Raw genomic sequence first — 22,720 nt, forward strand, 5'->3', positions numbered from 1 at the left:
CTCCTGCTCTACCACGACATCGATGAAGAATTTCTCCACGTTGACAGCCAGGACGTCTTCAAGACTCCAAGCGCCAATTTGGCAGTAGCTGCTAACGAGCTCGCTCATTTCCCTCAAACTCCCAAGCTTGCCAAGATCACCACCATGCTTAAAGCGGCTCACTGTCAAGTCAACGAGATCCATGAGGATCAAAGACCTTCATGCTCTATGAGCACGATTCACCGATCAGCTGCGCCGAGGTCCAATCGCCGCCCCAGTCAAAGTCGTTTCGCCGACCAGTCGATACCTCTCCAGGGGGACCCGAGGGCCATCACACCGAACACCATTGCTAGCATGACCAGGAGGTCAAATAGGATGCTAGAGTACATCTTAGCAACCTCCGGGATGCACAGCGGTGTATCGAGTAATGTCGCTTTGGTCGCCATGAAGACGAAGTGCGTCGCCACCAGGATTACGAAAAGGAGTATGGCAACTCGGACTCAGCCCTCGAGCCTATCCCCGACCACAACGCTACAGACGACAGTGTCGACAACCCTGAAGGGCCTCTAGCTTTCACTAGGGCACTCTGGACGCTTCGATGGCCCCGTGGTTTTAATATCACTGGGGTCAAGCCCTACGAAGGAAGAATGAACCCAACTCAGTGGCTGCAGGCTTATGCCACTACCATCCGCGCTGCAGGAGGAGACACCAGCGTCATGGCAAATTATCTCCCCGTCATGCTCATGCCACCCACCATGAGCTGGTTCACTAGCCTTGCGCTAGACTCCATCGGGTCATGGGAAGAATTGAAGAATTCTTCACCGATAACTATATGGCCACGTGTACTTGACCCGGCATGAAGCATGATCTCAACTACATCAACCAGAAGCGATCCGAGCTCCTCCACAGCTATATCTAGCGTTTCTCCGAGATGAGGAACTTTATCTCCAACATCACAGAAGCTGAAGTCATCGCCGCCTTTATCTGAGGACTCCATCATCGTGAGCTTCGCTCCAAATTCAACCGTAAGCCACCGACCGGTATCAGCGAAATGATAACTACCGCCAACCAGTACGCCGATGTAGAGGAAGCCAAGGTGCGCTTCAATGAGGATGCAGGCACTCAGCGACCACCTCATCGATATGATGATCACCCCGACGACCGATGTCACAGTGACCACAGCTATCATCGTGATAGCGGCCGTGAGCAAACAAGAGGACACAGGCCTAGCCAAAATTGCCACCGTCGACCAGAACACATCTTCGCCGTCGTTAGTCAACCTTGCGCCAAGCATAACTATGACGACCAGTATCAAAAGATCCTCGACGGCCCATGCCCTCTTCACAAGAACGCCAAACACAAGATGAAGGACTGCATTGGTCTGGCCAGGGAGTTCCAAGACAAGAGGCTCAATGACGACGCTAACGATGGAGCCAGAGGTTGCTGACCACCTAGGAACAACAACAACGCCTTTTAGGACCATAATAAGGTGGTCGCCACCATCTTTGGGGGCCTCACCTCCACTGAGAGTCGAAGGGAATGGAAGCTTGCCACTCGACGAGTGCTCGTCATCGCTTCAGAAGAAACTACCGCCGACCCCAGCTATCACCCATGGTCCAAGGTCCTCATCACCTTCAGCAGGGCTGACTAGTGGGCAGACATACCATATATAAAGCGTTTCCCCCTCATCCTCGACGCAACCATCTAGAAGGTGCTCTTCAAAAAGTCCTTATTGATGGTGGCAGTGCTTTGAACCTACTCTTCGCTGGAGCCCTAAGGGAGTTGGGCCTCGCGATATCAGATCTCACACCCTCGGACTCCTCCTTCTGGGGTGTGGTACCTGGAAGGGCATCTAGACCACTTGGAGAGATCACCCTACCAATATAGTTCAACACAGCAAGCAACTACCATGTCGAGCATATCAACTTCTATGTCGCCGACTTCAACACCGCCTACCACGCCATACTTGGCCGGCTAGCTCTGGCCAAATTCATGGTCATACCACACTATGTGTATCTGGTGTTGAAGATGCCTTTGCCTGCAGGAGTCCTGGCTCTACGGGCCAACCTTTCTATTGCCTATGCCTACGAGACAGAGAGTCTCGCTCTCACCACCAACCTCTCCATCTAGATGGCTAGCGTGGTCACCGAAGCCAAGACAGTACCCGCCGATGACATAGAGATTCTAGAGCTAGAGCTTCCCCGCACCTCCACCAAGTCTAGGGAAATCAAGGAGGTCGGCCTTGGCCTCGACGACGCCTCCAAGACCATGAAGATTGGGGCTCACCTTGACCCCAAATAGGAAGGCGCGCTCATCTCCTTCCTACATGCCAACACCGATGTGTTTGCTTGAAAACCTACAAACATGCCAGGGGTACCACGAGAGAAGATCGAGCACTCCTTGAATGTCTCGCCAACCGCTAAACCGATCAAGCAGAAACTTCGCCAATTCATGCTAGACAAGAAGGAGGCTATTAGGGTAGAAATAAAACGGCTCTTAGCTACCGGGTTTATTAAAGAAGTGTATCATCTAGATTGGTTAGCAAACCCTATTCTCGTTCGAAAAAGAATAAAGAATGGAGAATGTGCATTGATTATACTGATCTTAACAAACACTGCCCTAAAGACCCCTTTGGCTTGCCTCGGATAGACGAGGTTGTAGACTCTACCGCCAGCTGTGAACTACTCTCTTTCCTTGACTGTTACTCTGGCTATCATCAGATCTCCCTCAAGGAAGAAGACTAGATAAAAACATCATTCATTACACCTTTCGGTGCATACTGCTACAAAACTATGTCCTTCGGACTCAAGAACACTGGGGCTACCTATCAAAGGGCCATTCAGATGTGCCTCGACCAGCAGATCGGCCGCAACGTCGAAGCCTACATTGATGACATGGTCGTCAAAACCAAGACAGCCAACAACCTTATCGCCGACCTTGAAGAAACCTTCGCTAATATGAACAAGTACCGATGGAAGCTGAACCCTTCAAAGTGCATCTTTAGAGTTCCATCCGGTATACTGCTGGGCTACATTGTCAGTGCTTAAGGCATCGAGCCTAATCCTGACAAGGTCTCCACCATCACCAATATGAAATGGCCAACATGTGTTAAGGATATACAAAAGCTTACAGGTTGCATGGCTGCTTTAAGCCGCTTCATATCACGCCTCAGTGAAAAAGGGCTACCTTTCTTCAAGCTCCTCAAGGCCTCCGAGCACTTTTCCTGGTCAGAGGAGGCAGACTCAGCTTTTGAGCAGCTCAAGTTGTTCTTAACAAAGCCACCGATCATGACAGCCCCAAGGCCAGATGAGACTCTGCTAATATACATCGCCGCCACTTCTTATGTCGTGAGCACAGCTATCTTCATTGAACATGAGGAAGCCAAGCACGCTTACAAGGTGCAATGTCCGGTCTACTTTATCAATGAAGTACTTAATGAGCCAAAAACTCGTTATCCCTAGGTACAAAAGCTGTTATATGCAATTCTGATTATGTCGCGCAAGCTCTGACATTACTTCGAATACTACAAGATCACCGTGGTCACTGAGTTCCCCTTGGGGGACATTCTTCGCAACAAAGAAGCCAATGGCCGCATCATTAAATGGGCTATTGAGCTCAGCACCTATTCCATTGAATTCAGAAGCAGACCTACCATTAAGTCATAAGCGCTCGCTGACTTTGTCGCTAAATGGACCGAGATCCAAGAGCCCATCGCCGCTACTTGCCCTGAACACTGGGTGATGTACTTTGACGGCGCCCTTAACATCAACGATGCTAGTGTGGGCATTCTGTTCATTACACCGGCCAAGGATAAGCTATGTTATGTTCTTTAGATACACTTTTCGATCTCCAACAACGCCGCAGAATATGAAGCATGTCTCCATGGTCTTCATATAGCCATCAAGCTCGGCGTCAAATGCCTAATGGTGTACGGGGACTCCGCATTGGTTATCAACCAGCTCAACAAAGACTGGTCCTGTTCCAGCAAGAAGATGGATGTTTATTGCGTGGAAATCAGAAAGCTTGAAGGAAAATTCTATGGTATCGAGTATCACCATGTGGTACATGACCAAAATCAACTCGCTGATCAGTTATCCAAGCTTGGTTCTTCTTGTGCCGTGATTCTACCGGGGGTTTTTATTCAAGATCTCCTGGCGCCATATATCAAAGAAGATAAGGAAGTTGAAGTAGTTCCCCCTACCGAGCAATTGGTACTTGTGGTACTTTTGCCAGTCGCTGATTGGAGGGAGCAATTCATCAAGTACCACACCAGCGCTGATGGCAGCTTGATGAAGAAAAGTGCCAAGGAAGGGATACTGCAGAAATGCATCACCCAAGAGGAGAGAGCAAAGCTGCTTCTTGAAATTCACTTTGGTTCCTGCAGCAACCATGCGGCCTCGAGAACAATGGTCGGTAAGGCTTTCCGAGCTGGTTTTTGTTGGCCCTCAGCCATCGCTGATGCAGAAGATCTTGTCCAACATTGTGAAGGATGCCAATTCTTCGCTAAGCAAATACATGTGCCAGCGCAAGAGCTGCAAACCATCCCAGCTTCCTGGCCCTTTGCATGCTGAGGACTGGACATGATCGGGCCTTTCAAGCTAGCACCAGGTGGTTTCCAGTATGTGTATGTCGCCATGGACAAGTTCTCCAAGTGGATTGAATATAAACCGCTTGTCTCGGCTACTGTAAAGAAGGCAGTTGAGCTCTTTGATGATATCATCCACAGATTTGGTCTACCAAACAGCATCATCACTGATCTCAGAACTACGTTTACTAGACACCACTTCTAGGACTTCTGTGAAGACCATTGCATCTCTGTCAAATATGTTTCTGTTGCCCATCCAAGAGCCAATGATCAAGTCGAATGGGCGAACGGTATGATCCTCGATGCCCAAAAAATGATTGTATCAGAAAGAAGAAAAACACCTGGGCAGATGGCTCAAGGAGCTTCTAGCTGTAGTCTGGGGGCTGCGTACTCAAGCTAGTCGCAGCACCAGCATGACTCCATACTTTTTGGTCTATGGCTCAGAAGCCATACTACCAGCGGATGTTACTTTTCGAGCACCTAGAGTGGAAAACTATGATGAAAAGCAGGCCGAGGCTGTTCAGTTTGAGGACATCGAGAGAGCCGAGGAAGAGAGCCTAATCACCTATGTCTGTATAGCTAAGTATCTGGAAGGCTTGCGGAGGTACTACAACCAAAACATCAAAGGTCGTTCATTTGCTGTGGGTGATCTCGTTCTCCATAGAAAACAAAAGACTGACGATTTGCACAAGCTCTCTTCCCCCTGGGAAGGGCCTTATATCGTCAAAGAGGTTACTCGACCAGGTTCTTATCACCTACATAACTTAGAAGGAGTCGATGTTCCCAACTCGTGGCACATCGAACACCTTATACGTTTCTATCCTTGAAACACTACAGATATATACTCTACAAATTTATATTCACTAATGTTTTTTGCTCTCCATAACTTGTCTCTGTTTTGTCTCTATTGTGGATTAACAACCACTTGTGGTCGTCGAGCTATATGCTACTTCATAACGAACTCCAGTACGTAATCGCCGTAACTGCGCCGACCATGATTTCTCCAAATCGTCGAACACGATTTCTCCAAATCATTGAACATGTTTTCTCCAAATCGCTAAATACGATTTCTCCAAATCGCTGAACACGTTTTCTCCAAATCGCCAAACATGTTTTCTCCAAATTGCCGAATATGTTTTCTCCAAATTGCCGAACACGTTTTCTCCAAATTGTTGAACACGTTGTCTCCAAATCGCCGAACACGATTTCTCCAAATCACCAAACATGATTTCTCCAAATCGCCAAACACGATTTCCCCAAATCGCCAAACATTTTTTGATCAAAGAGCAACTTGCTTTCTTTTTTCTGATCTCTTCGGAGACGACCCAGTCTCTGATTTCTTCCTACACGTGCTATGGGCCCCGTGCTCTACGTTATGGGTGGTCGGCTATGGTCCCTTGGTCACACCTGTTTTTCCTACATGTCTACGGGCTCCGCGCTCAATGTTAAGGACTATGGGTCAGCCTAGGCCGAGAGTTCAACACAGGACTACTTGCTTGTACTCTGTCTATACGATCTATATCTTCAAGTTATTTCGATAACCACCGAGCAGTACACGTTCCGCTTTTTTCTTTCTATGGAGAAGACCTAGTCTCTGATCTCTCCCTACACGTGCTACGGGCTTCGCGCTCTATGTTATGGGTGGTCGGCTGCGGTTCCTTAGTCACGCCTATTCTTCCTACACATGCACGGGCTCCGTGCTCGACATCATGGACTATGGGCTAGCTGAGGCCATGGGGGTCAGTAGTGAACTAACTGCTCGGACTCTACTTACACTCCGTATAAATACCTTATGGTCATAATTACGAAGATTTTTTTCACCAAAATACAATCTGACTGCATACACATGCACTTTATAACAGTTATCATCTGTATAAGTATTTTCCATGCTTTTGCGCATTCTAACTATACTGTCCATAAATTACATATGATATCTACTAAGGAGATCATTGTGCTTCGCTACTACCGCCAGTCTCTCCGAACAGGTCTATATCGCTGGCCAACTTTTTTGCCGCATCTTCCACCTCATCCTCCAGCCGCTGGGACTCCACTTCGCTCAGCCCCTCGGCATACCCACCCCCTATCGCCTCAAGGTCAGTGGCTGGATAGTGGGACCGAACAATAGCAAGGGTGTGGGTAGCAGCGGTAATAACGGCGTCGCGGTTGAAGCTCTTGAAGCTTTCCCATGCCGTCTTGCATCTTTCGATGATGATGTCCGAGCGCGGTGGCCTACCATCGGGTTGAGGAGCAGTTTTTGGTTCAACACAGTCGAGCACTGGGTTGATTCCGACAACTATGGCGTCAAATTTGTTCCTCTAGGACCGGGCTTCTTGCTCTAGCACATCAAACTGTGCCTTGACCCTCTAACGATAGTCTGAATGCATTTTGAAGTTCCATCAGGCAAGACAATTGCTATAGCAGAAAACCCAACTAGGGGGTACTTACCGTTAAGCTCCTCGATCAGTTTGTTCGCTCTCCCTGTCTCCTTCGTTTTCTCCTCTCGGAGTTGCTTGAGGGCCTGGCGTAGTTGGCCGAGCACCACGTCTTGTTCTACAAGTATATCATTCATCACCAAAAGTACTTGTATCTAACTATGCGAGGCATTCTTGTGGATCATACGTACCTTTCTTCTCCTTAGAGATTTTCTGCAGCTTTTCCAACTGCTCGAAAGCATCTTTAAGTTGTGTAGAGGCAGTGGTCAGCTGCTCGGACTTGCTCCAAAGTTGTTCTTTCATAGTCACCAGGTGCTCAGACAGGACCCCCTTCTGGTATTCTAGGTCCCGCACGTTGGTCTCAACAAGGTCTCGCTCACGCTGGGCCCTTTGAATATTCTTCTCCGAATGGTTCATCGCCTCCTTGAGTTTTTGTTCTCCTCGGCGAGGGGCTCCATCCTCTTAATCAGCTGGTAACGGTGCTCGGTAGTGCGAGTTATCCCCTAGAAATGAACAATGACAATGACAGAAGGACACCACATATGTCAACGAAGAATATTTGGGATTCAATATTAACCTTGATTTGTTTTACTACTCCGCTAAGGGTGGATTTCAGCCTCCTCATTTCTCTAGGGGTGTCCTCTTCCTCAACAACTACCACTTCATCACCGCGCTTGTGAAGGATTCGGATGGATTGGGTTCGAGGCTCATCACGAATGATCTCCTCCACCTCATCCTCCTCTTCCACAGCAGTAGGGGTCACCGCAGGGGGGCTCTATGGCCGGACAGTGGGTCTAAGCATGACCAACGACCCCTCAGGGGGCACCGTTAGCTCCTCAGGCACCCTTGGCCTCGTTGACTTAGATTCTGTTGCTTCACTGGCAACTCTAGTTTCAGCTCTCAAGGGTCCGGTGCTACCCGTTGTTGCTTCAGGCATTGTCACCAAGCCAGCCTTTGCTGATGCCGGCCCCTTGCTGTCTCTAGCTCCACCCACAGCGGTTGTTGATTTTTCCACCGACTACCGAGCACAAGGGGACCCTGACATAGGGGTGGCAGGTGTTACCTCTGCCTTGGGGTCAGCTCGAGGTTGCTTGTTAGTATGGGCGGGTGATTTTGGATCCTCCATGTGCCTTGCACTGCATCAGAACATTTGGTCAATCACCCAAATAGCTATGATCAAATAGCAAAACAACACCAATGTGAGGATACTTACCATTTGGTCTATCGATGTACTTTTTTGAATTGGCAAGGTCTGTTTGAGCCCCCAGGTGCGGCCATGGGGTCGACCCCCATACTCTCGGGTGGAGGTCTGTCCTCCTCTACAGTCGGCCTTTGCTCCACCTGTTGTTCTAGCGTTTGCTCCACCTATGCCACTAGGTTTAACTCCACCTAATGCTTGGGGACTCCCATTGCTTGCTCCGCAGGGATTTTTGTTGCCTGCTGCATGGGGACTTCATCGCTTCCCCTTGGTTGCTCCTCCACACGTGTGCTGTGTGAAGTTGTTTGCATGCTCGGGGGAGGGGGAACTGTATTTTTGTCATCATCAGACCACTCCATCACCATGGCCCTCCACGGATGAGTGGTTTGGTCGCCACCCAGTGATATGCTGCCCGGTTTGCGAGGAGCGGCCGTCGTCGTTTTCCTTTCTTTCGGGCCAACTTGTCTGCCGCTGCCCATTTCCCCCGAGATTTCTCCAATAACGGGGAGGGGATGTGTTGTGTGATCAACATCCAAATCTCTAGATTCTGATGAGATACCGATGGAACTTACTTCAGGGTGTTCTATTGGTTGGACGTCCAAAGCTGGTAGCCATTCAGCTCTCGGCATGTCAGAAAAGTATACTGCTCTATCCTGTGAATGGATCTTTGCATAAGTAAGTCAGTTCCCTACTCGGCAAATCGATAGTTTAACAATGCAGGTTAAGATGATTACCTAAGGAGGCGGGTTCATATAGTTGAAGGCCTTTGTTTCTTTTGGCCAGCTAAATGAGGCGCTGGAGGTGAATAGTTCTATGGCACGGCCTATTACTTCTTTCCTTGACAGCCACTCAGGTCTCTCCTGGGTTCCGTCGTCATCGCCCTTGTAGTCAAAAGCAGGGTAGGCCCTCTCCTTGCAAGGCTGGACATGGCACACTATGAAGCTTGTTGCCACAAGTTCACCTCTCAACTCCACACTTTGAATCAAGTCAAGGAGTTCCTTCACTTGCTCCATGTCAACACTTCTTGGTCTCTCCGACCAGCTTCTTTGGTTCTCCAGGATATGGTGGACGTCATAGCGGACGGCCGGGTGGTTCTGTTTCATGTAAAACCACTAGGAATTCCACCCTTTTAGGGAAGTGTTCAGTGGTACGCTGATATAATCGCTGGCCATTCCGTCCCAGAGTTGCAGATATACCCCGCTGACCACATTGGAGCCGCTGCCGCCTTTCTTCTTTAACCAAAATAAGTGTCTAAACATGTTGAAGTGTGGGAGAATCCCAAGAAATGCCTCACAGAAGTGAATAAAGATCGAAATGTGCAGGATGGTGTTAGGGTGGAGATTGCACAGACTAATCGACCAAAATACCAACAGATCTCATAGGAAAGGATGAACAGGGAACCCCAATCCATGCCAGAAATAATCTTCAAAGACTATAACTTCATTGGTGTTAGGCATTGCAAAGGGCTCACCACTGGCTGGCCGCCATCCTGCGGTGACGCGGTCAGGAAGCACGCCCGTTGTCACCATCCTTTTGAGCTCCGCTTCTCCAGTGCGCGACGGCGTCTACTCTTCATCGCGACTAGCTCTGCTTCCTGCCTTCTTTGGGCTTGTTTTCTTTGGGTTCACAGCTCTCCTCTTCGGTGCCATCACTCAGATCTGGATGCGGTCTAGCATCGGCAACGTATGTGGCTATGAATCTAGAGGTGTGGTGGCTAAGGTGGAAGATGAAATGACGAAGTGGCAAAGGTGGGAGAATGGGGGGGGGCGACGATACTGTTATAAAGCACTTTCCCCACTTTTACAACTCAAGGGTTTTTGGGAAACCGTTCCCGCGATCTGCGCCGCTCTGAATTCTCCAATGCAGCTTAATGGGCCGTTACCAAGATTTTTGCGCAACCTCAACCCACGTCGCTCGTTTGTTGGTACCGTCAGTTGCTCCTCGCTGAAATTTTGCCGACTACTCCGCCATTTATTAAGGCTAATTAACCGACACTGTACAGCCTTTACTATGGTTTTTTTCTCCATGATTTGATTTTTCCGATAACTCCGCCTGCAGCATGGGGACTGGTAGCCTGCTCCATCTTTATTTGTTTTTCTGTTTCTGACCCTTGCACCACATGACTGCATCACCTACTGTCAGGCTTGGAGACTAAGTGGGCACACTTCACCTTGCGATGAATGTGCTTTGTCTTTTTCTGGGACACACCCGGGGACTGGCTTCCTACTCGGCTGGTTTTCTACTGTTCTTCAATTTTCTGACCCTGGCACCAAATGACTACATCATCTGCTGTCAGGCTTGGGGCCTAAGTGGGCACACTTCACCTCACGGTGAGTGTGCGGGGTTTTTTCTCGAAGACTATATGCCTATAGAGGAAGATTGACTCCAACAAGTTTGTTCAGATTCTAAGTGGGCACACTTGGTCCTCTACAAATAAATTTTTGATTCTAAACTTGAGCTCCTTACACCCTTATGGAAAGCCATACTTTGGTCACTCTGCTCGACGATGATTCACGATGCTCGGCAACATGTCGCCCTGCTCGGCGATAGATTGTGCTGCTTGGCAATGGTTCACACTGCTCGGCAACGGCTCATGTTGCTTGGTAGTTCAGCATGGTGGTAGGACCATAAGCTTGACTGCTCGATGTTGTTTGCACCTGTTTGGACAAGCTTAAGACGACATTGCACAACGGGTACAAGGCGCTTGGGGACTAGCTGTGGGGTGTATGACCCCGGATACCCATAGCAGACCACATGGGCTATGCCCCTAGGGGTGGCCCAGCCCACAAGAAGAAGCCTTGCGAGGCATGACTCTGCTCGGCACCTTCCACAAGACATTGGGAAGATATCCTAAAGATATTACGAGATCTGTTAGGATATGTATGATCCCAAGATTCCTGTAATCAGTTATTACTTTCCGGTTATCTCTTAGATCTAACCGACTTGTAACCCTACTTCTCAGACTATATAAAGTGGGTAGGGACCCCCTCTAAAATCACGGCATATCATATGATAGCTAATACAAACCAACAGGCCATAGGAGTAGGGTATTACGTCATACTGACAGCCTGAACCTATCTAACTCGTGTGTCTCTGTTGCCTTCTCGTTCTTGATCTCGCGCTCCTCTGCCGATCAATCTACCTTTGTGGGATACCCCTCGGAGGACTGCCGACAATATTCTGTCGACAATTGCTAAATCAATATACTAAGATCATTAGAAAGTCAAGAGCTAAGAATGAAAAGCTTGAAATTAAGAATGACTCTCTTTTAGCTAAATGTGACATAGCGGAAAAGGCTAGTGTTGAGCTTAGAGAAGCAAATGATGCTATGTCATCCAAACTCAAGGAGCTCAAATCTTCTAAGAAAGAGCTTAAAGAAAAACATGATAAACTTGAGAGAATACATAATGAGCTCATCACTAGCCACAATATGTTAAAAGAAGAATATACAACTCTCAAGATCAATCATGATAATCTTGTTATCGCTCAAGAATTTTTATCCAATGAGCCACATGATGCTACTAATGATGTTGTTAAGATTGATATAGCTACATCATGTGATGATTTAATTATTAAGAGCATTGAGCAAGGATCTGGTGGCAAAGGCAAGCAAGTAGTTGAAACTGACAACTATGATGAGTATGTCAAGTTCAAGCATGATAATGAAAAGCTCAAGAAAGATCTTGAAGAGCTCAAAACCACCAACACTATAGTGCTAGAAACTCTTGATCATGATGGTGATTTGATTCTTGAGAATGAGAAGCTCAAAGAAGAGAACAAAAAGCTTAAGGAAGAGAAAAATAATGATGCACTCAAGGAAGAGAACAAGAAGCTCAAGTTGGAGAAAGAGCATCTCAAGATTGGATTGAGCAAGTTCACAAGAGGCAAGCATCTTCAAAGTGAGCTACTAATGAACACCATCATAAAGATGGATAGAAGTGGCATTGGGTATTTGGCAAAGCAAGAGAAGAAGGCTCAAGCTCAACAACAACAACACAAGTCAAAGCCAAAGCCAAAGAGGTATTTTGAGTGTGGACAAGAAGGCCACTTTACCCATGAGTGTCAAACTCCACCACCACAACCCTTGCCCAAGCATGCTAGACCCTTTGCTTTCAATGCTCATTACATGCTTAGAAAGGACTCTAGTGGAAAGATGAAAGTTATGTTCTTAGGACCTTCCAATAAGAATAGGCCTAAGAAAATTTAGGTAGCAAAGTCACTTGTTGAGAAAGTCAAGGGCCCTCAACAAGTTTGGGTTCCTAAAGCTTGATCTCTTGTGTGTAGGTGAACTACAAGACCGGTGGAAGTCATTGAGTAATTAATAGTGGTTGCACACAACATATGACCGGTGATCCTCATATGTTCACCTCACTAGACGAAGAAGTAGATGGCCAAGAAAGAATTACATTTGGAGATAATTCAAAGGGCAAAGTCAAGGGATTGGGCAAAGTGGCAATATCAAATGATCACTCTATTTCAAATGTGCTATATGTTGCTTCTTTGAGTTTCAACTTGCTATCCATTGGATAATTTTGTGATCTTGGCTTCCAATGCCTGTTTACCGAGAAGGAAGTTGTTGTATCTAAGAAGGATGATGATCAAGTGATATTCAAGGGATTTAGATACAACAACCTATATTTAGTAGACTTCTCCTCCGAAGATGCTAATTTGAAGACATGTCTATTCACCAAAACAACACTTGGGTGGCTATGGCATAGAAGACTTACTCGTGTTGGGATGAGCTCACTCAAGAAGCTAATGAAGAATGATTTGGTGAGAGGGTTGAAGGATGTGAAATTTGAGAAGGACAAGCTTTATAGTGCATGTCAAGCCAGCAAACAAGTTGCAAACACTCATCCTACAAAAGCTTTCATGTCAACAACAAGAGTGCTAGAGCTCCTTCACATGAACTTATTTGGACCAACAACATACAAGAGTTTGGGAGGAAATCTTTATTGTCTTGTGATTGTTGATGACTACTCAAGATACACATGGGTGTTCTTCCTTCATGATAAATCCAAAGTTGCATCATGCTTCAAGAAGTTTTCCAAGAGAGCACAAAATGAGTTTGAAGTAAAGCTCAAGAAGATTAGAAGCAACAATGGAAAAAAAATTTGGCAACACAAATATTGAATCCTATTGTGATGAAGTTAGGATCAAGCATGAGGTCTCTGCAACATATGCTCCTCAAGAAAATGGTGTAGTTGAGAGAAAGAATCAGACATAAATCACACTAGCAAGAACAATGCTTGATGAGTACAACACACCCAAAGCTCTATGGGTGGAAGCTATCAACACCACATGCTATGCATCCAACCGCCTATTACTTCAAAAGTTTCTTGGCAAGACACCTTATGTATTGCTCAATGGGAAGAAGCCAGACGTCTGCTTTAGGGTGTTTGGTTGCAAATGCTACATCTACAAGAAGCGGCAACATCTAGGGAAGTTATAAAGATGTTGTGATATTAGTTTTCTTGTTGGTTACTCATCAAAGTCCAAAGCATATCGAGTATTTAATCATGCCACCGACTTGGTTGAAGAAACATATGATGTGGAATTTGATGAATCTAATGGCTCCCAAGGAGCACATGAGAATCTTGATGATGTAGGTGATGAACCATTGAGGGAGGCCATGAAGAATATTCTAGTTGGAGACATCAAGCCACAAGATGATGAAGATGATGTACAAGTGATTAATCCACCTTCTTCATCAAATGTGCCACAAGATGTTGATAAAGATGGGAGAGTAGAAAATAAAGATACTTATGTCTCTCATGAGCAAATGGTTACACAAGCACAAGATGTTGTTGCTCCACAACCTCCCCCTCAAGTGGTTGATAGAAGAAATTCACCTCTACTACAAGCTCATCTACAAGATCTCATCATAGGGAGTCCATCAAAGGGTGTAATGACTCAATCTCAAAAACTTGCTTCATTTATTGAATATTACTCTTTTATCTCTTGTTTTAAGCCTATCAAGGTAGAAGAAGCTCTTCAAGATTCAGATTGGATAAATGCCATGCATGAAGAGTTGAACAACTTCGTCCGCAATGAAGTTTGGACTCTTGAAGAGCGACCACAAGGTGCAAGAGTCATTGGAACAAAGTGGGTGTTCCGCAACAAGCAAGATGATCAAGGCGTTGTTGTGAGGAACAAGGCAAGACTAGTTGCAAATGGGTTCTCTCAAGTTGAAGGGTTGGATTTTAGAGAGACCTTTGCACTGGTTGCAAGACTAGAAGCCATTCGTATCCTCCTTGCATATGCATCACATCATGAAATGAAACTATATTGAAAAGTGCATTTTTAAATGGCTTTATAAATGAACTAGTCTATGTTAATCAACCTCCTAGGTTTGAAGACCCTAGATATCCTAATCATGTTTATAGGTTGTCCAAGACGTTATATGGGCATAAGCAAGCCCCAAGAGCTTAGTATGAGCGTCTTTGAGATTTTCTCATTGAGAAGGGCTTCACCATTGGGAAGGTCGACACCACACTATTCACCAAGAAGCTTGATGGATATATCTTCATTTGTCAAGTGTATGTTGATGATATCATATTTGGATCATCAAATGAAGTTCTTGCAAAGAGTTTGGTGAATTGATGTCGAAGGAGTTCGAGATGTCAATGATTGGAGAACTTACATTCTTTCTTGGTTTTCAAGTCAAGCAAATGAGAGAAGGGATTTTCATCTCTCAAGAAAAGTATACCAAGAATCTTCTTAAGAGGTTTAATATGGATGAATGTAAGACAATCAAGACACCAATGCCATCTAATAGACATCTCGACCTAGATAAGAGAGGTAAAACAGTTGATCAAACTCTCTACCGCTCTATGATTGGTAGCTTATTATATTTAACAGCATCTAGGTTTGACATCATGTTTAGTGTGTATATGTGTGCTAGATTTCAAGCTAATCCTAAGGAAGCTCATTTGATTGCCGTTAAAAGAATCCTTAGGTATCTTAAGCACACACCAAGCATTGGCCTTTGGTATCCTAAAGGAGCTAGATTTGAATTAGTTGGCTATTCCAATTCGGATTATGCCAGTTGCAAAGTTGATAGAAAAAGCACATCCAGAGGGTGCTATTTGCTTGGTAGATCACTTGTGTCTTGGTCCTCCAAGAAAAAAATAGTGTGGCTTTGTCCACCGCCGAAGCAAAATATATTGCCGCAGGTGCTTGTTGTGTACAAATACTTTACATGAAGCAAACTTTGCTAGACTATGGTGTAGTTCTAGAAAAGGTACCTCTTTTGTGTGACAATGAGAGTGCGGTAAAACTTGCTAATAATCCGGTTCAACACTCTTGCACCAAGCACATAGATATCCATCATCACTTTCTTAGAGATCATGTTGCTAAGAATGATATTTCATTACAAGATGTAAGGACCGAGGATTAATTGGCGCATATCTTCACTAAACCGCTAGATGAGGCAAAATTTTGTCGGTTGAGGAATGAGCTCAATGTGCTTGATTTTAGCAACTTCACTAGAAAATAAGCTTGTGTTGTCCCTTGCATTGCATTGTAATATACAACATGTTTACTTTGTGGTAAAGCACTTAGGGCTTGTCTAACATGGTTAAGATAACCGCCATAAAACGTGTGAAGAAGCTTAACCTTGGATCAAAGTCGACAAGCAACTAGAATTACTTTCAAGTATTGCATTGCATATGCATGAATGTTGTTTTGTCATTTCTCTTCAATAGCCCTTTTATTGCCTATTTTCTTAAAAAGAATTATAGCCTAAGGTAAAATACTTTGAAAAATTTGAGGGTTTGACAGAGGTCACTCACATCAGTCCTAATTGGTGTTTATTTGGGTCTTCTTGAAGTTGGGACTCTATTAGGAACAGGCAACGTGAAGGATTTTGAAGATTTGCTGAAAAAGAGTGACCGAACGCTGCACCGGACTTTGATGTCCATCGTCCGGTCAGTTCATAGGAGGTGAACCATTGCTGCGAAGGAGTGACCGGACACTAGAATAGTGTTCTCCCTGCATCCAGTCAGAAGGTGATCCTATGTCTGGCCAAGCGAAGAAGAAAAAGACAGGATCGACCAGACTCTGGCTGTGTTCGGTCAGTTATGATCGGACATGTCCGGTCACGACTTGAGAGGTTTTGGACCTCTCTGGAGTCGACCGGACTCTAGATGGCAACACCTAGTCGTTGCCACCGGAGCATCTGGTCAATAGATATCATGCGGGTACCGAACTCTTATTCTTTTCCTTTCCCATCATGTTGGGGGCCACTATAAAATCGCACCGGTGCTTGACCTATTCCGCATCCACCGCAACACGCTGACATCGCTGAGCCACCGCGACCTCACTGCACCACCTGCCCACACTGCACCCCAAGTTCCAGCGCCACTGCAGCTCGACCACGCCATTGCTCCATGCACCTCGCTGCCTCCCACACCGTCGTGCCCTACTCTAGCACCGTGCCTATGCCCTAGCCACCACGCCACGCCTTCCTCCCTGCCACTGTGCTAGCACTGCCATTGCATTCTCCATGGCCAATCTACTATGCATTACCAACCCTAACCCTAATTGCTGATTTGGTGGTTCCCCACGTGTCGTTCCTCTTCTCTTTGGCTCACCAATTCATCAGGTAGCACACCCTCATTTCCAATTTCATATCTATTGCTTGCTTTCTTAGGGTTTTGTATCTCTAGATGTATATTGAAATTATTCATATATCCAATCTATTCTAACATGCAACGAGTTAGTGTTTCTGAGGTCACTTTGGCAGTTGTTAGTCAACTCAGGGCCAAGCTCACGAGTACGCATCGAGGCCAAGCCTTGGGAATGTCAGTGACAGTTGTTTCTTGTCCAAGGCAATAGATCATTCTAGATGGCTCATGTCAAGAACGCTGAAGGTGGTCCAAGTGATAAGGATCTGAGGCCTCCACCTCGCTTGCCTACTGATGTGAAAGGCAAGGTGACAGAGAAGATCACATCAAAGACATGGAAGTATGTAGATACTGATACAGTGAGAGCAGCTGCAGCCGCAGCCGCCGAAGAGCGTGTAGAGAGAGGAGGTGCTAGGAGTGGAGTTTAGATTGCAGATCAGCTTTCACCAGCACAGAGGGTAGCTATAGAGTAGGTTGAGTGCCGTCATAGTAGTCTAGCTAGGATTGTCATGCTTGAGGGACATTGTGTTGCTTTGGAGGAGACTTAGCCTCAGGGGGAGCCACAGCAGTAGATAGAGTAGACACAGGAGGCAGAGCAGACCAAGGAGACAGAGTCAGCATCTCAGCCATAGCTTCGCCACTCTAGTCATACCTATACCTAGGTGACACCAAGGGCAGAGACATAGCGGAGGGGTTCTTATCCGCCTCCTAGACCATAGGGTCTGCCTCTAGTGACTCATCTAGATTTGAGGGCTGCCATGGCTAAACAGGTGCAGCAGCTCAGATTTGTGTAGTTTGAGGAGTGGTTCCTGCCTATGAGGGATGAGCGTGCTTCTAAGGGGTTCTATACACCACTGTAGGAAGATTTTTATAATGCATATCTTAACAGTGGGGTTGCATTCGGGTCTTAGAGGGTCTGTTCTATTGAGGCCATTGTAGAAGCTGCAGGAGAGTAGATATGTCCACACCTCTCTTACTTGCCAGGGTTGACAAATTTACTTGGATAGACAGACAGATATGTTCCACCTTGGGTCCAAGAGTTCTATGCTACACTTTGGAATGACCCAGCTTATAGGTTCATTCACTTTGCATTTAGAGGCTGAGATTATATGTCGATGAGCTTCAGGGTCCGAGAGATCCTCAGGTTACAGGATTCACCCATTCGCATTCATGAGGTTTGCTATGGACATACAGAGCCTCCTAGACACCCTCACGGCAGTCTTGTGCCTCCTACAAATCTAGTTTGCCCTTGCTTCACAGAGCCATTCGGTGAGGGGTCGAGCAGGACACCTAGGGATCTCACTCCTATAGCCAGACTGCTAGATGCTATCATGAGGAGGACCCTACTTTCGAGGATGGGATATCATGAGGGCTTGACTCACATTCAGTTGTGGCTACTGAATGCCCTGATGTAGTAGACCATCTTTGATGTATGGGATGTCATCCTTTCTAAGATGGAGGATACCCTTGCAGTGGGGTTTTGGGGTCATTGACAACTGTCGTATGCACACTGGATTATATTTCTGATTCACAGGGCAGTTACAGTGAGGCCTTCAGAGATGTTGGTAGAGTATTCTGGTGCTACTACCGAGTTCCCTGCATATAACTTGACCTAGATGCTCTGTCATAGTAGGGCGAGTGCACCTAGCCAGCCGAGCCATCACCTAGAGGTGCTAGAGACTATAGCCCAGCAGGATGAGACTATCAAGGGCATTACAGTGACAGAGGAGGAGCAGCTAGATGCTTAGCAGGAGGGTATGGTCGAGAGCGACCCCAGTGACAGTATAGATGATGATTATCAGGATATTCCTTAGATGCCTCCTCGATGACATGACCATGAGGCCGGTAGCTCCAGTTCAGCTCCACTTGCACCGCAGACATACCCCACTCTTCTTGTTATACTTGAGCAGATGAGGTAGGATTAGGCTCACCAGGCTCAAGAGACCGCTGCTACATTTGCACAGTTTCAAGCCAGACAAGATGAGTTCCAGCGATAGCAGTAGGCTATCCAGTAGCAGTAGCAGGCCATGCAGCAATAGCTTCTCATGCAACAGCAGTTACTTGGATTCATGCAGCATGTAGTTACAGCTATTGGGGCTCTACCACCACAGTCTTCACCCTAGATCAGCCAGCCTGCCACCACTTCTATGACTCTAGCTTTATAGCCTAGTGGGCTTTAGAGTCAGGGATAGCCAGCGGCACAGTTTCCTTCACCTATGGAGCAGGTGTCCCAGTGGTTTGCCTCGCCAGTACTAGCCCCGCAGTTCACACCTCTACAGACAGGCCTCACTCCGCCTTAGAGTTCCTTAGTGCTCACCCTAGTTACTAGGAGCCTTGGTACTACCTTCAGTGAGTTGATAGGGTAGCCTACTCCGCCAGAGCTACATGTCCCTTGTCCTTCCATAGCTGCTCCTATTATAGGGACTACAGAGACACTCCCTTCATTAGTTGCATCATTAGAGCCACCTGCCAAAGTCATACCTATAGAGTCACAAGCCGCACTAGTCCCTAATCTGACCCAGACCGCTTTAGCATCACTTCCAGCCATAGAGGGTTAGAATGTTCAAAGCTCAGGATCAGATGATGATGGCACACAGTTCCAAATCGCACATTGCACCTTAGTGCCTGACTCATCCGCTGTAGCCCTGCCGACTGACCCTTAGGTTTTGGTGTTTAACGCCAAAGAGGGAGAGGGATCAAGTATGTTAGACTTAGGGGGAGCGATATATCTAGGGGGAGCTTATCTACATTTGGCTACATTTGGCTTTTTATGTGTGATACATTTTTATGCATTCATGTTTACTATTATGCATTGAACTACATAAGTGTGATCGTAATCGTGATATTAATGTGATCATGATATTTATGTGGTATGTGACATGTGTGCTCTCTACTTTGAATTATTTATATGTCATGTCACTTGGTTATGCTCATTTGTTTTGCTTTCGCGTTTTTACTCTGATGCAAATGAGCTATATTACCTGTACTCATGCTTATTTCATATCTATTGAGTACATCATGTTGGCTTAGGTCATATAAGCTTGTCTAACTCTTTTGTTCTTATTGTCAAAAGCTTATATGAACCAAGCATGTTGAAAACCTCATCTCTTTTACATACTCGAGGTTGTATTGTCATCAATCACCAAAAAGGGGGAGATTGAAAGCATCTAGGCCCCTAGTTGGGTTTTGGTGATTAATGACAATACGTGATTACTGTGACTAATGTGTGTTTTGCAGATGCAATTAAGTTAGGTCATGGTAATGGAAATTGATTAGGCAATCATGGCTATCATGCCCCTACGATGAAAATCATTTTGGTTTTCAAAGGATGGATGACAAGGTTAAGGATGGACTAGTTCTAAGTGTCGTTTGGTGTTGAAGAGACACTTAGAGTAGTATAGGACTTTATTTTTCCTTTGGCCATACTATTAAGGGGGTATGGATGGGTAGCTTGACCTAGGTGAGTCTAGTGGGTTAGGTGTGGTGCACACTTGCTAAATCTAGCACTAGGTAGCTCCTCAAAAGCCCTTAGATCAATTGGAGCAAACTTTATTCACATATGATTGAGAGTTAGAAGTGAATGGAGGGTCAAATGCTGACTAGACGCTGGTTCTGGTGTGACCAGACGCTGGCATAGAGTTTGGTCAGTTCATTTGATCAAGGTGAAATCGTCTGGCGTGACCAGACGCTGAGAGGTGAGCGACCGGATGCTGGGTGCCAGCGTCTGGTCGACTCCAGTAAGGTTTCATAAAGGGAAAATCATGACCAAACACATCCAGTCAGTGCTGACCGAACGCTGTCCAGCGTCCGGTCACAACTTAAACACTGGGTTTTAGGGAGAACTGACCAGAGCATCCGGTCACCCCACAGAGGCACATAACGGTTTGTTTTGAACATGGGTGTATAAATACTTCCTCCTTTCATGTGAGGGGGTACTTTTGCTCATTTCAACAATTGAGAAACACCCTTGAGAGTGCCAAAAAGAGCAAGGTCCTAGTGAGGTGATTGAGATTTGAGAATCCAAGAGTGAGCCCTCATTAGTGAAAGCAAGAGTAGCAAAGTGTGCATCCACCCTTCTCATTAGGTTTGTCGTGGTCAAGTGAGAGTTCGTGCTTGTTACTCTTGGTGATCGCCATCACCTAGATGGCTTGGAGGTGATTGGGAGCTTGGTGATCATCCAGCAGAGCTTGTCGATGACCCAACTTAAGTTGTGAGCGGTTATGGGTGATTCACCGCGACGGAGTGTCGAAGAATCAACCCGTAGAGATCACTTGATCCTTGCATGGATCAAGAGGGAGCCTTGCGCGGGTGCCTCAATGAGGACTAGTGGGGTGTGGTGACTCTCTGATACCTCGGCAAAACATCACCACGTTCCTCCTTCTCTCTTTACTTTAAGCATTTACTTTGAGCAATTCAATTCTTGTCTTTACATTCATAGAATTATCATGCTAGAGTAGGATTGGAACATAGGTTGCTAAACTTTTATGTGGTAGAACAATAGAAACACTGTCTAGGCATAAGGGTTGAAGTGGGCTAACCGTAGGGATTAATTATTGCAAAGAATTTTAGAATTAGCCCAATTCACCCCCTCTCTTGGGCATCTTGATCCTTTTAGCTATGGCTATAGTTTCTGGGACCTACAACGAAGATGAATCAAGAGAGAGAGAGATGGGAGGATGAAGGGTCGAGATGGCGACTAGAGGGGGGGGGTGAATAGTCTTTTCTAAAACTTAATCACGTCGGCTAACCGATACAAGTGCGGAATTAAAACTATCGGTCTAGCCAAGACTATACCCCACTATATGTGTTCACTAGCACCTTGCAAAGATAACAATTATGCAACAAAGGTGCTGGACTAGCTAGAGCTCTCCTAAACAATTCTAGGAGCAAGGTTACACAAACCTATGCCACTAGTACTTTAAGCGACAAGGGAGCTCCTACACATGCTAGTAAGCAAAAGCACAAAGCTAACTAAGCTCACTAGCAATGCTCAATAACAAGGCAACCAATGCCTAATTAGAGAGCGCAAATACTTAGTTACACAAACTAAGCAATGTGACTAACAAGGTTACTAAAACCAAATTAGCCACGCAAGGGAGCTACTTCTATGCTACACAAGCAAGAAGGTAATTAGCAAGCTACACAAGCTATCTAATTACAAGAGCAACTACACAAGCTTAATATGTATAAAAGTAATTGCAAGCTTGTGTAATGGGATGCAAACCAACGGGAAGAACAAGGTTGACACGATGATTTTTCTCCCGAGGTTCACGTGTTTGCCAACACGCTAGTCCCCGTTGTGTCGACCGCTCACTTGGTGGTTCGGCGGCTAATTAGCATCACCCGCTAAGCCCGCACATCGGGCGCCGCAAGAACCCACCCCTTGAGTGAGGGTAGCTCAATGACACGCTTTACTAGAGTTGCTCTTCACAGCTCCCGCGGGGCGAGCACAATGCCCCTCACAAACACTTCTCCGGAGCGCCGCACAAGCTTCTTGCGCGCTTCGACAGAGACCACCACCAAGCCGTCTAGGAGGTGGCAACCTCCAAGAGTAACAAGCACCACCGGCTTGCAACTCGATCACCTAGTGCCACTCGATGCAACCTCACGATGCAATCGCACTAGAATCGCTCACTCACACAATCGAATGATCACTATCAAGTATATGTGTGATGGAGGGCTCCCAAGCACTCACAAGCATGGACACTAAGTCCCTTGAGGTGCTCCACACCAGCCATAGCCGAGGGCCACTTCTATTTATAGCCCCAAGGGCTAAACTAGCCGTTACCCCTTCACTGGGCAACGGTCAGGCCGACCGGACGCTCCGGTCGTGTTGACCGGACGCTGGACCTCAGTGTCCGGTCGCCCACAGACGACCACGTGTCCCGGTTCCAACGGT

Source organism: Miscanthus floridulus, chromosome 8, assembly GCF_019320115.1.
Source record: "Miscanthus floridulus cultivar M001 chromosome 8, ASM1932011v1, whole genome shotgun sequence".
Taxonomy (NCBI): Eukaryota; Viridiplantae; Streptophyta; class Magnoliopsida; order Poales; family Poaceae; genus Miscanthus; species Miscanthus floridulus.